This window comes from Gymnogyps californianus, chromosome 2 (assembly GCF_018139145.2).
Source record: "Gymnogyps californianus isolate 813 chromosome 2, ASM1813914v2, whole genome shotgun sequence".
Classification (NCBI taxonomy): domain Eukaryota; kingdom Metazoa; phylum Chordata; class Aves; order Accipitriformes; family Cathartidae; genus Gymnogyps; species Gymnogyps californianus.
Window position 1 is genome coordinate 107,037,158 of NC_059472.1, and position 18,036 is coordinate 107,055,193.

The following is an 18,036-nucleotide window of genomic DNA, read 5'->3' on the forward strand; positions in this document are numbered from 1 at the left end:
AGGTGCTGACTGGGGTTAAACCGTGACAGTCCTTTTGGCGCGCAACGTGGGGCCCAAAGGGTTGAGATAACAACAGATCTGACCAGTGCATGTTAAAACAAATTTGTTATAAGCATTCATTGTATTAGTTTAGTAGTCGCCGGTCACAATGTTGATTTATTGGCTCTTAGAGTTGTGGTGTTCGTTCTTAGAGTTGTGTTATGTATCACCTTACTTGCCGTATATAGTGCCTCTGCTGCTTATCACCAATAAGGTGAGGTGGGTTAAGGTTTTCGCTTTGCTGTACTATGTAACACTGGTTTATGGTACGATAAAATTATTGGTCGTGGGACTAATCCGGTATTTGTACTCAGCATTGCCGTTATCTCCGTACTTTGGGAGCTATCTAGCGGAAACTATTAATAATTACACCCTTTACCTTTTCTCCTCCGAGAGCCAATCTATGGGGGAGACACATTCCTTCACCTTCCCCTCCTCCTCCAGGCTAATTACAGTAGTGTTTGAGAATTTTGAAAAATTTGAATATCCTTGGAATGTTGAAACTAACATGGTCCTGTTGCTAGGAACTAGCATGTTCCTGAATGTGGTTCAGGTCTTTTTCAGGGTTAAACAACTATTTAAGAGGATCACCCAGAGATCTGCCCCAAGGCTGGAGAGTTATGAGTGGCAGGGTGTGGGGGGTAGCATGGGCAAATGCCTAGGATGGTGGGCGCCTCCAGTGTTTTGGAACTTCACCCTTGAACAAGTGCAGAATCCTGAAAAACTAGTAGAACATTTGGAAAAAGTATGCTATCACCCCGACAATTCCTGGGGTGAATTGCATTCCACAATGCAATGTGCTGGGGCCTGGCCCATGACTACCAAGCCCTGTTCAACACTGTTCTGTACACTCAAGGGGAAGCGAAGGTGTCTGGATCTGACAACAAAATGACAGGCACTGCAGACACTTCAACCTCGGCGACAGCCACTGCAGCCACTCCGACCCCAGAAACAGGCACTGCAGCTCCTCCAGCCCTGGTGACAGGCACTGCAGCCACACCAATCCTGGCAACAGGCACTGCAGCCACTCCAACCCCAGCGACAGGCACTACGGTTACTCCAACGCCTGTGACAGGCACTGCAGCTGAACCAGAGAACCAACCCATGCCAGTATCAGTTGCCCCTGTACAGAAGAAGAAATACTCAAAAAACCCAGCTTGCTTGGCAAAGGATGAAGGTGAACCAGGATCATCATGAGAACAGGAGGAAGAGGCAGAACCGGAGATAATCACCCGATCCCTATCCCCGAGTGAGCTGCAAGATATGCAAAAAGACTTCAGCCGTCATCCAGGTGAGCACATTCTCACCTGGCTGCTCCGATGCTGGGATAATGGGGCAAGTAGCATGGACCTAGAGGGTAAGGAAGCCAAGCAACTAGGATCTCTTTCTAGGGAAGGGGGCATTGAGAAGGCAATTGGAAAAAAGACACAAGCCCTCAGCCCCTGGAGGTGACTTTTGTCAGGCATGAGGGAAAGGTATCCCTTCAAGGAAGATGTTGTATGTCATCCAAGCAAGTGGACTACCGTGGAGAAAGGTATCCAGTACCTGAGGGAATTAGCTATGTGGGAGATGGTTTATTATGACCCAGACAATGCACAGTTACCCACAGATCCAGATGAAGTCCACTGTACACGACGCAAGTGGCGGAAGTTTGTACGAAGCGCACCATCATCGTATGCCAACTCATTGGCAGTAATGGACTGGAAAGACAAGGAGGGACCAACAGTAGATGAATTGGCTTGCTGACTCCAGCAATACGAAAAAATTCACACTTCCTCCCTCATCTCAGCTGTGGAGAGACTGCCAGACATGCTAGCCGAGAAATGGTCCCAAGAGTTCCAGCGATTTGAGGATAAGTTCTGCCTCCCACCTGCACAGACCACTATCAACTCAGCTATTAGGAATAAGCATCCCTCTGCTCAAGAGAGAGGACATAGAAGGTACACACCACTGGGTACCCTGTGATCTTACCTGCATGAGCATGGAAAGGATATGAAGAAGTGGGATGGAAAACCTTCCTCGGTCCTAGATGCACGGGTACATGAATTGCGAGGAAAAACAACCACAAATGAGGGTTCTTCCAGGAAAATTGCTGCTTCAGTCTCCGGTGAGCAGTGTGAGTGGTGTGCCAGACAGAGTGGAAGGACTGATCTTACTCCCGATCCTATGAGAAGGAATTCTAATCCATTTTTACAACAAGTGAGTGGAGAATCCTATGACCAGGACTAGAGGGGCCCTGCCTCCAGCCAGGCAGAGGAGACGGACAACTGGGTTTACTGGACTGTGTGGATCCAATGGCCTGGCACATCAGACACACAGGAGTATAAAGCTCTAGTAGACACTGGTGCACAGTGTACTCTAATGCCATCAAGCTATAAAGGGGTAGAACCTATTTGTATTTCTGGGGTGACAGGGGGATCCCAACAGCTAACTGTGTTGGAGGCTGAAATAAGCCTAACTGGGAATGAGTGGCAAAACCACCCCATTGTGACCGGCCCAGACACTCCGTGCATTCTCGGCATAGATTTTCTCAGGAGAGCATATTTCAAGGACCCAAAAGGGTACCGGTGGGCCTTTGGTATAGCTGCCTTGGAGACGGAGGAAATTGAACAGTTGTCCACCTTGCCAGGTCTCTCAGAGGACCCTTCTGTTGTGGGGTTGCTGAGGGTCGAAGAACGACAGGTGTCAATCGCTACCACAACAGTGCACCCGCAGCAATATCGCACCAACCGAGACTCCCTGATTCCCATCCATATGCTGATTCATCGACTGGAGAGCCAAGAGGTGATCAGCAGGACTCGCTCACCCTTTAACAGCCCCATATGGCCAGTGCGAAAGTCTAATGGAGAATGGAGACTAACAGTAGACTATCGTGGCCTGAATGAAGTCACGCCACCACTGAGTGCTGCAGTGCCAGACATGCTAGAACTTCAATATGAACTGGAGTCAAAAGCAGCCAAGTGATATGCCACAAATGATATCGCTAACGCATTTTTCTCAATCCCTTTGGCAGCAGAGTGCCGGCCACAGTTTGCTTTCACTTGGAGGGGTGTCCAGTACACCTGGAATCGACTGCCCCAGGGGTGGAAACACAGCCCCACCATTTGCCATGGACTAATCCAAAATGCACTGGAAAAAGGTGAAGCTCCAGAACACCTGCAATACATTGATGACATCATCGTATGGGGCAATACAGCAGAAGAAGTTTTTGAGAAAGGGGAGAAAATAATCCAAATCCTTCTGAAAGCCGGTTTTGCCATAAAACAGAGTAAGGTGAAGGGACCCGCACAGGAGATTCAGTTTTTAGGAATGAAATGGCAAGATGGATGTCATCACATCCCAATGGATGTGATCAACAAAATAGCAGCTATGTCTCCACCAACTAGTAAACAGGAAACGCAAGTTTTCTTAGGTGTTGCAGGTTTTTGGAGAATGCATATTCCAAATTACAGTCTGATTGTAAGCCCTCTCTATCAAGTGGCCCGGAAGAAGAACGATTTTAAATGGGGCCCTGAGCAACAACAAGCCTTCGAACAGATTAAACGGGAGATAGTTCACGCAGTAGCCCTTGGGCCAGTCTGGGCAGGACCAGATGTTAAAAATGTGCTCTACACCACAGCCGGGGAGAATGGCCCTACCTGGAGTCTCTGGCAGAAAGCACCTGGGGAGACCCGAGGTTGAGCTCTAGGGTTTTGGAGTCGGGGATACCGAGGATCTGTGCCCCGCTATACTCCAACTGAAAGGGAGATATTAGCAGCATATGAAGGAGTTCAGGCTGCTTCAGAAGTGGTTGGTACTGAAACACAGCTCCTATTAGCACCCCGACTGCCAGTGCTGGGGTGGATGTTCAGAGGAAAGGTCCCTTCTACACATCATGCAACTGATTCTGCGTGGAGTAAGTAGCTTGCACTGATCACACAACGAAGTCGAATAGGAAATTCCAGTCGCCCAGGAATTTTGGAGGTGATCACGGACTGGCCAGAAGGCAAAGATTTTGGAATATCGCCAGAGGAAGAGGTAACGCATGCTGAAGAGGCCCCACTGTATACTAAACTGCCAGAACATGAGAGGCAATATGCCCTATTGACTGATGGGTCCTGTCGCATTGTAGGAAAGCATCGGAGGTGAAAGGCGGCTGTATGGAGTCCTATACGACAAGTTGCAGAAACTGCAGAAGGAGAAGGTGAATCAAATCAGTCTGCAGAGGTGAAAGCCATCCAGCTGGATTTAGACATTGCTGAACGAGAAAAATGGCCAATACTTTATCTCTAATACTGACTCATGGATGGTGGCAAATGCTCTGTGGGGGTGGTTGCAGCAATGGAAGCGGAGTAACTGGCAACACAGAGGTAAACCCATCTGGGCTGCCCCATTGTGGCAAGATATTGCTGCCCGGCTAGAGAACCTGGTTGTGAAAGTACGTCACGTAGATGCCCACATACCTAAGAGTCAGGCCACTGAAGAACATCAAAACAATCAACAGGTAGACAAGGCTGCTAGGATTGAAGTGGCTCAGGTAGATCTGGATTGGCAGCATAAACGTGAATTATTTGTGGCTCGGTGGGCCCATGACACCTCAGGCCATCAGGGAAGAGATGCAACATATAGATGGGCTCGTGATCGAGGGGTGGACCTGGCCATGGACACTATCGCACAGGTTTATCCATGAATGTGAAGCATGCGCTGCAATTAAACAAGCCAAGTATGGTATGGAGGACAATGGCTGAAATACAAATATGGAGAGGCCTGGCAGATTGACTATATCACACTCCCACAAACCCGTCAAGGCAAGCACCATGTGATTTCAACAGTAGAAGCAACCACCAGCTGGCTGGAAACATATCCCGTGCCCCATGCCACCGCCCGGAACACTATCCTGGGCCTTGAAAAGCAAATCGTATGGTGATTTGGCACCCCAGAAAGAATTGAGTCGGACAACGGGACTCATTTCTGGAACAATCTTATAGACACCTGGGCCAAAGAACATGGCATTGAGTGGGTGTATCACATCCCCTATCATGCACCAGCCTCTGGGAAAATCGAGCGATACAATGGATTGTTAAAGATTACATTGAGAGCAATGGGTGGTGGGACCTTCAAACATTGGGATACACATCTAGCAAAGGCCACCTGGTTAGTCAACCCTAGAGGATCTGTCAATCGAGCTGGCCCTGCCCAATCAGAACTTTTACGTACTGTAGAAGGGGATAAAGTCCCTGTAGTGCACATGAAAAATATGCTAGGGAAAACAGTTTGGGTTACTCCTGCCTCAGGTAAAGGCAAACCCATATGTGGGATTGCTTTTGCTCAAGGACTTGGGTGCACTTGGTGGGTGATGCGGAAGGATGGGGAAGTCCGATGTGTGCCTCAAGGGGATTTGGTTTTAGGTGAGAACAGCCAATAGATTAAGTTGGATGATGTTGATTGCTATATAATCCTGCCACTGTATGTCATCATTATTATAATTGTTATATGCTATATCAATGGTATTACAATGAGAATCACTTAGATTAATGAAGAATGAACTTTGATAAAGCTGAGTGAAGTGCAGTAGTGATGGAACCAGGACTGACTTCAGCATGCAACAATCCGACACCACACACCATCCTCCTGCTGTGCCCAATGTCACCTGCCCACCGCACAACACCGAAGCCCAATTCTGTTCTGGGTGCGAAGTCTGCTTCTGCCATCCCTCCTGCCCAGACAGACTGTTACGACAGATGGAGCTCAAAGTCATGGACTGAATGAACTCAACAGAGATTTGATAGAGATGGCCCATAGACCGTGGGAATGATATCTATATGTATATATTAAAAGACAGGAAAAGTGGTGGTGATTAATTGGAGATGTATCAGAAAGTGTGGAATCTGGGCATGATGTAAATGGTATAGAATAAGGGGTGGATATTGTCCTGGTTTCGGCTGGGACAGAGTTAATTTTCTTCTTAGTAGCTGGTACAGTGCTGTGTTTTGGATTTAGTGTGAGAATGATGTTGATAACACTCCGATGTTTTAGTTGTTGCTAAGTAGCACTTATCTTCAGCCAAGGACTTTCCAGTTTCCCGTGCTCTGCCAGTAAGCAGGTGTGCAAGAAGCTGGGAGGGAGCACAGCCAGGACAGCTGACCTGAACTAGCCAAAGGGATATTCCATACCATGGAATGTCACGCCCAGTGTATAAAGAGGGGGGAGTTGGCTGGGCAGGGTGGATCATGGCTCTGGCATCGGTCAGCCGGTGGTGAGCAATTACATTGTGCATCACTGGTTTGGGTTTTTTTTTTTCCCCTTTCTTTCTCTCTCTTCTTTTTTTTTGTTATATTCCTTTTCATTACTATTACTATTATTATTATATTTCATTATTATTATTGTTATTATTATATTTTACTTTAGTTATTAAACCATTCTTATCTCAACCTACGAGTTTTACCTTCTTTCCCAATTCTCCTCCCCATCCCACTCGGAGCGCTGGGGGAGTAAGGGAGTGGCTGTGTGGTGCTTAGCTGCTGCCTGGGGTTAAACCATGACAAATGTTTGGTTCTCAGCAAAATATATAAACCAGAAAAATCTGTTTATCTGAAATTTTACTTTAGGCGCCATAAAACCCCCCCAAGCTAAGAAACAGAGAGTGAGGACAAAGTCTAATCTAGAGTTTCCAGAATTTTGTGATTGCACTGTGCTATTTCCAATATTCCCATCCCTCTTTTTAACTCTCTAGTGTAAATAGATGCCTGCTCTCTCCATCTTGCCCTCCAACAGCACCTTTCAAGACTGCTAAGTGACCTACACAGATGAATATCCAGTGCCAACGCGAGAACTAGCCTTTCTCACAGCTTCCCTCCAACATGTTCCCAGTATAAAAATGGGATGGGATGATAAATTTTCTCCTATCCTTTTTTAAAGTGGGAAAGTACAAACTCACACAAGGGCTGCCTGCACCAAGCCTGTCCTTCTGCTTGGTCTCTGCTTTCCCATCTCCCATTTTATCTTCCTTCTCTGGTCTCTCCAATGAGCTCCATGGAGGCCCTGCTGGTATGCTTTGTTTTTCTCAGGTCCAGGGAAACTCCAAAATTCAGTCCTTGCTCTCGGCACTCATACAGGAGCTCTTGCGTTTGTTAGAATTCACACTGCAGCTGGGAAAGTAAACCATGTACTGCTTTTGCCTGGCTTTATTGTTTTGTTTTGTTTTTATTTTGTTTGTGAAATTCTCTTTCAAGGAGCTTTTCTGAATTCACAGCAAGCTGGAAGGGCTGTCATCTCCACCTGTGGAACCTCCTGCCTTTTGACTCTGCTGAGGTCCTTGCCACGCTGAGACACTTAGCCGATGCGCTGTGACAGCTACTAGTAAGCCCAGAGAGCAGAGGGCCAGCCCAATTAATTTTCTTCTGTAGCTGAAGCTGTGGAACTTCTTTAGGAACTGCTGCACAGTAATACAGCAATTGAATGTTTGTGTGACAGGCTTAAGGAAAACCAACACCTTGTTGATCCCATAATCTGACATTACAGCAAATACTTTATGCACATCAGATCGCGTCAGTCATAGCAGGATACGAGCCACACCATGCCTTTGCTGGGAAGACAAAGATTGTCACGTGAGTTCATAGAATAACTAACTCTGTGTCTCGTTTCACTCACACCTGCACCGGTGACTTACGGTTGCAAACTCTTAGAATCGGGTGCTCTGTTGTATAGCAGGAAATGTTCTGGAAGAAAATGATTCATGGTGTTTGTTTAGAAGCAAAGAGTGTGCCTCAAGGCTCTGCTGGCAGTTTGAATCCACTGCTTTTAATCCTGCGGTGTGGATTTACAGAGAGGTAAAACAACTGAAAACAGAAGTTGGCCAGTATGTTTTATACACCAGGATTGTTCTCCCATCCTTGCTGCCCTTAAAAATGAAATGACGCTCACATGTTCAGTGGTACACAGCCTCGCCTGGCCTTCCATCACCATCTTGCCTCTGGCCATGAGCTTCGGGCCGTGCTGCCCATGATGAGTACCACTCTTCCGTCCTCTGCGCTGCCTTCCCTCCTCTCCCCGCCTCTGCCTGCCCGCATTGTATCACACTTGTGACAGGCCATGATAACGTCACGATGCTTTTCCCCATTCTTTTAGCTCAAATTCCAGCCCGTGTCTCCTCGGTGCGCCTGGGACTGAATGGTCCTAAAAGCAGTTCAGGTCCATAGGAAGAAGGAAGCTGTAATGGGCCTTCACGAAATCCTCTCTTAGGGTGAGGGACAAAACCATACAAAATTACAGGCAAATGTAAGCATTTAATAATTTCAAAGGAGTAGACTGAAAGTGTGAAAGAAGCTGGGGTTGGAATGCCCCCGTGACCAAAGCCAAATGGTGTTACCTGATTTATGGTTCCCAGGCAAGACTCATTCTTGCCTGATGCAGCCCTGATGACAGAAAAATGATGGGTGCTCCTGGTGTACAATCAAATAATTCATAATTTTTTACCCAACACTTTTCCGTTAGGTAATTCAGTCCCTGCTGTGACACTGTGAGTGAATTGTGATTGCATGCTTGGTCCCAAAATCAATTGTATGAGAAGCAGAAGGGAGAAAAAGAGAGGGGAAAAAAAAAGTCAATGCAATGATTGCAACTTACTGCAATGCATCAGAGTAATTCTTCTTTCTGCGAGCGTGAAAGAGTCCTTGTGGACTTTACAAACAGGAGAAAACTGGGAAGGTGGAAGGAGAGCAGTCCAGAAATTTGTTCTGGGCTATAACAAAGCACCTTGTTAAGTCTGAAAGCCCTAACACCAGTCAAAGAATTTGCTTTACTGGGGGCTTGTGAAACCTGCTGCAGACAGGGTGCAGTGCCCTGGCAGTGGCCTGGTCTGGTGCCTGGTTAACCAGCGCTAAAATGGCTCTAGCCTTGGCTGCTCCTGGAGAGGATCCGATTGCACCCTCAGCTGCACGGAAGTGTGTTTGCAGCCACTGTAGTTCATGCACTGCCAAACGGGTTGTAGGAAGCCAGCAGCTAAAACCTTGATCCTGTTCTCTGAGGCATACCTGCTGTGTGGAAAAGCAGTCCTAGAGAGCTGGCAGCCTCACCAGGGATGAGTTAAAATCAGCCTGAACTGAACCAGGGAGTGTGTCTGCAGACTGGGCGTGCCTTGCAGGTCCTGAGTGCATCCGCTCACGCCCCTTTTGCTTGTCACCATTACCCCTACACACCTGCAAACGCTCCTTCTGGGCAGCAGCAGGCGTCAGCAAGGTTTTGGCCTGCTTCCATTTGGTTGCCTACCTGCAGGGACAGCCCCATTTACAGTTGCCGTGGTGTTCCTGCTATGGTGGGAACTGTGTGTTTGTGCCTGATGGTAACTCTCAGGGCACCTTACTCCCCACGTCCAGGTTTCTATGTCATGACACACAGGTTTACCTTTTTCACAGCTCCCTGCACACAGGGGACTACCACAGAGCAGCTCTTACACAACACATTGCTTGGTGTGAAGACTGGTGGCTGTGACAGAGTAGATGGCCAACCATGGCACTGCAAGCACCTGCAGAAAGTTTCTTACAGCTGGTCTTGGTGGACCACCAGAATAATCGGCAACAAACCAGGAGTGTGCCTTAACCTGAGAAATGCTTGCCTAGGGAAGGAAGCTGGCAGCCAGACTAGGGCATGTGAGGAGGCTTCCAGAAACCATGCTCTGTCCTGCTCCTTCCTCCCTCGAGTATCTAAGGGACTGCTCTCTCCCTCTCTTTAAAAAAAAATTCTAACTTAATAAATAAGCCTTACAGTTTGAATCCCTGTCCTTTAAGCCTTCTTTCAAAACAGTAGAAAGTATTTCCCCACAAATCCCTTACACAAAAGTAGCACTTTCACTTCATTTCTCATCCAGCTAAATAAACATGCACAGACATCTAGAAATGGAGAAAAGCCAGTAACGCTAACCTGCCTACCACATCCCGTCATGAAAGAACTGAAGGATTTGGAGATTAACAGGCTTACCAAGCACAACTCTGCAAAGGAAAATCCTGTCTCATTGACTTCTGAGGCTTAGTGTTTGATAGGATTTAAAATGCATCTTTACCATAGCCCCTATAAATCAAGTCAAGCAGCTAAACCCCTAACTTCTACCCTTCCCTTCACTGTATCCTGCTAAGATACTTAGCAATTTGAAACTGCTGTATCTATGCAGCTCTTTGCCTCATCTTAGTGACCAAACCATCAGTAATGAGAGAGTGCGGGAACCACTTTTCCAGCTAGTGAAGGTTCCGCTCCTAACACTCCTGGGAAAAAGGTGTCAGAAAGACCTGACCTCCTTAGATGAGCAGGCACTGCAATGATGCATTTTCAGCATTGATGACCTTCACACCTGTTGGAAGAGAGAGGAGCAGCTGAAAGTCTTCAGGACCTTCAGGGTTTTCAACCATGTCCTCTGAAGACAGAGGCTGAGGTGTCTTGGCCACAGTTTGAGGACAACCTGTGTTTAATCTGCTGTGTGCTTAAGGATACTAACAAAATGGAGATGTACAAAAAGCCATGTGCAGCATGAGGGAGTAGCATAAAGGCTGGTGGGAGAACTGAAGCCGTAACAGTTGCTATCTTTTGCCTCCTCCAGTGGCTTTTGAGACTATGGGGAGAGCAGCTCTGCCAGGAGCTCTGCCAGCCATGAACCCCCATAAGGTACTGCCACACTTGCGGGATTCAGACAAGACTGGTCATCAAGGTGAGGTAAAACCCTCGTCTGGGAAGAGATTTCTGCAGGAATACATCATGAAACATCACAGAGGTAATTCAAGGTAAACAGGAATGGAGAGGTTTGGAGAGGTCAGGCACCTCTGGCTTTTCTTAGTTTACATGGGATCAGGACCCCTGACCCAGCCAGGACTTTGAGGTAGCAGTGCCTATAGTTCTTCCTCAAAGTTAATATACCAAAGGTGCTTTTCAACCACACAGTTAGGTTTCATTTAAAACCAAACTAGCACAAGGGAACTTCTGAAAATAAAGCAAAACAAAACAACCTCTCAGCTTTACGGGTGATTCAGAACAGAAACAAAGCAGATCTTTCCCTTGCCTGCATTGCCTTCCCAGGCCAGTACCTTTTTTTCATCCTTGCCCTCTGTTCAACAACTTTCCAGGCCCTCCTGGGTTGCAGCAAACTTAACAAAGCCTCTTTCAGGGCCTTAGGAAAAATGTTTCTTTCTGCCATCCCTGAAGCCTGTTATCTTGCTCTTCCTCCAGGAAGCCTCCTGGCCCCTATCTGTGCTGCCTGTCCCTGCTTTGCACCCAGCAGGTCCCCCTGGGCAGCTCACACTGCACAGCTGTTGGGGCAGAGGGGACCTGCCCCTCTCCCTCAAAAGCTGCAGCTGTTCAGATTGAAGCTGGCAGGGTAAGGTGGTCTGTAGCCGTGCTGCTGGGGGTCTGCCTTTAAACAGGGAGATAACAGCAGTCAGCTCCAAAAGCAAAGCATCTGCCTGTCTCTCATACAAAGAAACATGACTATCCATGGACACTGATAGATGAGGAAGCCACAGATAAAAATAATTTTTTAGTACACACAGAACATGGGATCAAGCAACAAATCTTGTTAGGTGATGACGGGAAGTATCAGTCAGAAGTCAATTTACACAGGGCTGCAGATTTATCTGGGTATTGGGACTATGCAGTTTGTCCTCAGTGTACCATTATAAAATGCAGTGATATTTATGGGCACATGCAGAGATGTAATTGGAACTGTGCAGAGCACAACTTAGATTTGAAAAATTTCTTTTGCATCTCTGCTTTAAGACATGGTGAGGTTGTTTCATCAGCAAGCAGAGATAAAGAAAAAGGCTCCCCTTCTTGCTCAGTTGCTAGCTGTTTTTTAAAATTAAATAGCACAGCAATTTGCTGTTTTGAAATGACTGGAGTTGTGAGAAGATCCCACTTGTTCTGCACAAACACATGGCGAGTAGGGATGAAATTGATGACTAAACATATAAAAACACCTCTGGCCCAGAAAGTCCTTAAACTGCACATGGTTGGCAGCCGAGAGGCTCTTCTGAGGAAGTATCACAAGTACACTGCGCTGCGTACTTACCTCGTTATCGTCGTCCCTAGGCATCTGCTTTTGCGCACGACAAAACCAGGCTACGGCATGAGATGCACCTTTGATCTGACTTACCCTGGGCTACATCACTTAAAGGCTGAAGGCAGCTCCTGAGATTCAATTAACAAACCAGAGGGCTGTCAGAGATGAGATTCCCTCTCCCCTCAAATCCCCAGGCAGTCCTTTTTTCTCTTGCTGAATTGCAGGGAAGGGCTCACATAGTGGTGTGGGGGAGGAAGAGTTGCTTGCAATAAGGAGCCAGCTGAGGTCTTTCACTAGGAAAAACAAAAACCTTGCACAAAGAGGCAGCAGGCCATTGCGTCGGTGCAAGCACCTAGTGCTTCATGAGTACAGGAGCATGGTTTTTTGTGCCGCAGGCAGCACTGGCATGTCTTCAGTACCCACGGGTGTCAGCTGGGCTGCACGCAGAGGGAGAGCTGGCAGGAGAAGCAGGAGTCCTACCTAGTCCATCGTGTACCACAAAGTTGTTGCGGGTCTGCATGGGGGCCAGGCAGGAGGATGCCTGCAGGAAGAGCAGCCTCTAGGATGTCTATTCCCCTCATGAGCAATACTAGTCATTGTTCAAATGTACGTGGTATGTCTTGGGCAGGGATGGATACACTCCGTCCAAACAGGACAGATGTGTACAGGGTGTGTGGGTAAAGAGCTGCATGACTGCAGCCTGTGGCACACCAGCTCTTGCTCTGAAGGGGCCTAAAGCTTCCCTAGATCTTTCCCCCATTAAATAAACACCAGTGGGATGTACAGTGGCAGCATTAGTCTGAATTCTTACTATTAATTAATTTTACCAAATCCTCTTTCAAAAATCTCCAGCCAGTCAGTGGCGCTACCAGCCACTTTTGTTTCCAAACAAAACTGGATCCAAATTATTCAGAAAAACAGATTCACCTGTCCCCTCCCTGGAGCCACCGTACACAGAAATCTGAAGAGCACTCTGCACGTCATCTCAGGCTCTTATACACACAGCCTGTAGAGCTTTTTTTGTTAAATGAAGATTTCAAATATTCAAAAGCAACCGTACAGGCACACACACAAAAAAACAGTCCTCATCTGGCAAGGCTCTTTTAATGTTGTACTTTTACCAAACCACAGTACATACTTCAAATAAGGCCTAACAGATTATACTCTTTATAAATTTACAAACAGTCTATTCTCCTTAAAGAGATCATATTACTTTTATCAGTCTTATGTATTTCAATGAATTATATGTTTATTCAAGCATAACATAGCAAACGTAGCCATAAATCTGTAGACTAAGTGTCTATAACAGAGGAATCTCAGATACACTATACTTTCAGATTAGGATTTTTTTTTTAATATACACATTTTTGTTTAAATAGGGTAACCATCATATCCTGGTTATGCTTCCCATGGGAAAATTGTGTTCAAGAAAGAAACCTGTGGACTGGAATAACTGCAAACAGATAAGGTCTTAGTTCACCTGCCAGGAATTGGGCCAGCTTTGTAGGCCCGTAACCCTGGGATTGGTTTTCAACGTGATTTGGAGGGAAGGGGTGAGAGGCTGGTTTCGCTTTCCTAATAGCTAATGGCCCTGGTCCTTTCCTGGGTAAAGACTGCTCCACAGCAGCAGGAATGAGATCGATAAGAAAGCACAACTGCATTTCTACCTCTAACCAAGAGCCCAGATTATTGAGAGCTGGCTGGACGGTAGAGATGCATTACTCAGATGTGGCATACAAACAGAGAGTATTTAAAAAAAAAAGGAGTAAAAGAGGAAGTAAAATGACCTGCCTCAGTAGCAATTTTGACAGTCTTTTGCTACTGCTATGTCTATGAATCTACTTCTGAACCCTCATTCGTGTCCTAGTCTCTGCTGACCCCTTTTCATGCTCATGAAGCTATACCCACAGCCCAGCTGTTGCTAGCTTGCTATCTTGCCAAGCGAAGCTAGAGAAATAGGAGCACCTCACTAAACTGTGAAAACCCCAACAGCTTGCTAAAGAAACTGTGTTGAGGCCCTCACACTGATCAACATCACAGGCTGTGCAAGGCAGGTGTTTCTGAAGTGTTATATGACACCAATGGCTTAAATCCATCTCTCAAAGACTGAGAACGAAGTTCCTGCTTGAGCCCAATATGTCCCTGCCAGAGAACCAATGAGGAAAGAAAAAAAATAAAAAGACACCGAGACAAAACCCAAATCCAAACCATGCAAATTATAGCTGAATAATAAAAATCAAAATCCAAGCCCGTACCCCAAGTCCCCCTTGCAACAGAGACAACTGGTTGCTTTCTAAACTGCAGAACCAGCCACTCTGTAGCTCCTAAATAACAAGAGCTTGGTAATAATTACCATGCACAAAGTAAAGGCCACTTATAAAACATCTCCATAAAAATATCTATTTATCTCTATATCTCTATTTATATATGTCAGTAAGAAGCTTCAGACTGAGCACATCCCAAGCACTCCATAGTGGAGGGGAATCTATTTAATCCCCATGAAATGAAGCACTCTTAGTTATGGTTGGCATCTACATGTAGGATTAAGTCAGTACAGATAATTTCCATCAGGCTTGTTAATTAGCACTAGTCAAATGGGGTAGCAGGGTTGTCGAGGAGCTGAAGCCTTTCAGAAATATTGTGCCAAATCATGCTGTTGTATCAGAGAAACTCCCTGGACTCGGGCTGCTCAATGCATGGTTCAGTTCACTAGGACTGAAGATATTTTATGTGACACCTGCCCAGCCCACTGATGGGTCTTGATCCACTGAAGAGCAGAGCAAAAGAAAAGATCCTCCTTACCAGTGTATGAGTGAGATTGACCACGCAAAGCAGATTTTGGAAAGCCAGTTCCCTGTGCTTCAAAGAGTTAATGGGAATCAAGTGCTGCCTTAGCCTTCTTTATTCAAGTGACTGACTCCATATCTTAATAGTCGGAGTTTCAAAAGATCAGACACAATGCAGGAGTTGCAATGGGGTGAGTATAGCATCTCAGGTACTCCAAATACAGAAGCATTTTTTTTCCCTCTCTGAGATGCTGATCAAATGAAAACAAAATTTTTTAATAATCAATGTTGAGAATTTTCTTGGATGCGCTAATAACTGAAATCTGTAGGAGTGCTGACTTGTTGCCCCTATTGAGATGGACCTTTAAAACTCCAAGAGACTAAAACCACTAGAGACTTTTATGATGTCACTATTTTTGTGTCCTCCTTTGGAGGCTACCAGTGGCTGTGTATATGTGCCACAAAAGCAGAAGGGAAAGGGATGGCTGAGGGTTAATTCTGACATCTTGTGGCCCTAAGGAAAATAGAAGCTGGCTTTTGCTAGACATTTATTTTAATATTGATATATCTTGGGAAAATTTGAACCAAGCAAAAGAGAGTGAGTATGCTTAATGGAATGAGGTGCAGCTGCCTTGTTTTCAGACTCTCTTTGCCAGACAGTGCTGTGATTTTGGAACAAATACAAACAAGTTATAAAACAATGCTGCAGATGGCAGAAACCAAACTTTTACTTTTAGTCACTGAGTACTATAAACAGATAAAACCCAGCTGCAAATACAACAGATGACAAGAATTCAGTGTCATACAACTCTCCTACTACAATAGTCACATTTTAGGAAGGTGAGAGGCTTCACCTTGGTCAAAGTAGCAAGCATTGCAGGGAAGGAGTTTAAAGATGACAGTGAAAGGTGATGAATTTATCAGTGAGAGGGAACATTTCTGAAGTAGAGGAAGAGATGGGAAAAACCCCAGAACTGTCAGCCAATTTCTTTCCATGCTGGCCTTGGAGTGGTGGGTAGGGGGTTTGGAAAGAAGGAGACATTAGATGTGTACAGAGATCTTACTCCTGTACCAGGAACGGTGTAACAAAAGGGACTTTACGTTGTGTTTCAGGGTGTGCAGCAAAGCAAATTTGTCTTCGCTGCCTCGCCCTGTTGCAGTAGTTTGTGTTTCAGGGATAAAGGTCTTGTTAGTGCAAGTCACACAAGAAAACTCTGCAGACAGACCTTGATTTTATAACAGAAATAAATTACAACTAGCTGCTGATACTGTGTCCAGTGCTTTATGATGGCAAACCATAGATTTATTTTTAAACATTTACCCAATGGAGATTTTTAAGACAAAGCAGTACGGGGCTGCTTGTGAATGATTTGTTGACTGTGCCAAGGTTAGTCTCCTTCAGTGACACACGAACCATAAGCATGAGGATGCACAGTTTAGAGAATAAACATTAGCATACAGGGGATGGCTACCTTGTCTTTATTCAGCCAAATTTATTTATCTTACATACCTCCACACGGGTTTAAAAAACCAGCACATAGACTTGGCTGATTGCTCCATTGCTAACCAAAGCCATGACTAAATGTAGGAGAGCTGTTAGGCTGGAAATTTTCCAGATGAAGCCTGCTTCCACCTGACATAAGTAATCCAAAGTTATTGCTTTCTGGTTGCTTCAAGAGTTTGTTGACTTGCTCCAGTGACTCTTTCAGTCTATCTTAAACAAGACCCTGTTGATAGCCCTGAAAATGGACTCAGTGGGGAAAAAACCGCAACTGGGCAGGACACTAGATAATCTCATCTAGGCTCCCTTTCCCACGAAAGGTTGGACCAGAAGGTCTTCTGAGGTCCCTTCCAACCTGGGCTGTTCTGTGGTTCTGTAAGATGAGGGAAAGGGGACAACAGACAGGGACAGGCAGCAACACATCTCAGAACTGTCTTCCAAGCAAGGACAGACCAGCAGGTAGAAGAAGAGCTTGGACTTGTGATTCTGTGCTCTCACCAGCAGCTTAGTGCAACTTGCTTAAGTTTCATGTCTTCAGCAATATTCTTGCAACAGCCTGTTTTAAAGCATGTGGAAGATGGGAGAAGCTCAAATATTTCGGCCAAAAAGGCAATGCACACATGGTGATATATGACTAGCTGCTGCACCGTACCTACCCCAAATCCCTAACTGGAAGGCAAGAAGAAACTCTTTCAGGTACAGTTTATTGTTCAGCACGCTAAACATTCCCTCAAATGGTTTCTGCTCTAGTGTCATTCCAGTAATTTACTTTTCTTACTTGTCAGAAAATGTCATCTACATGCCTTGATATGGGTTTTCAATAAATAAGAATTTCTTAGAGCAGCCCTTTGCTAGAATCCAGAATGTCCGTTGTTTAATATTATCAGTATAAATACCTCTACGTTCTAATAATTAATATGGTGATAGTACATCTCTGACCCTTGGAGACTGCAGAATTAATGTTATGAAATCTGAGGAAATAACCATTTGCTATTCCCTATTACCCTATTACATACCAAGCAAGAACATTAATCTATGGTAAAACAAAGGGTATGCACTTTTCTCTTATGTTTGTTGTTTAATCCAGATGTTTTTCCATTAAGGAAAAAATAGTAGTGGGAGCATAAGTAGACATTATTGGAAGCTGCTGCATCACAGAAGGAATGGGATGCACTAAATTTGTTACTTGATTCTATGTATATTTGCAGAGTATATCTTGCCCCCTTTTCACAGAAGCAGTTCTGGTTGTGCTTTATATCACATGGAATAATTGCTTAACTTCTCTCATATGATGTTTTGAAAATAGAAAACTAGTCAAAAGAAACACTTCTCTATGAAAGAACCTGTTGATACCAAACTTTTCCTTTTTACGTGAAGTGACTTTTAAAAAAAACTTCTTTTGTAAAGAAGCCACGAATTGGCCTCTTTTCTTCCTGGTTCTTAAGTTGTTGGCATAATCAGGGTTTTGAGGATAGTGCTTCAAGAAGAAGCCTGCTTATATGTGAAAGTCACAGTTAAATAGGGTGTTAAAAGAACTGTGTTACAGATTGTTAAATAAATGCTTTTCGGTAACCAGGTCCAAGTCTGCTCTCATTTGAGGCACCATATGTGCCTACTACTGTAGGGCAAAGTCTGAGTTTATCTCCAAAATTGCATTTAATTTCAAGAGTGAGTGATTTTGCTAGCACTGC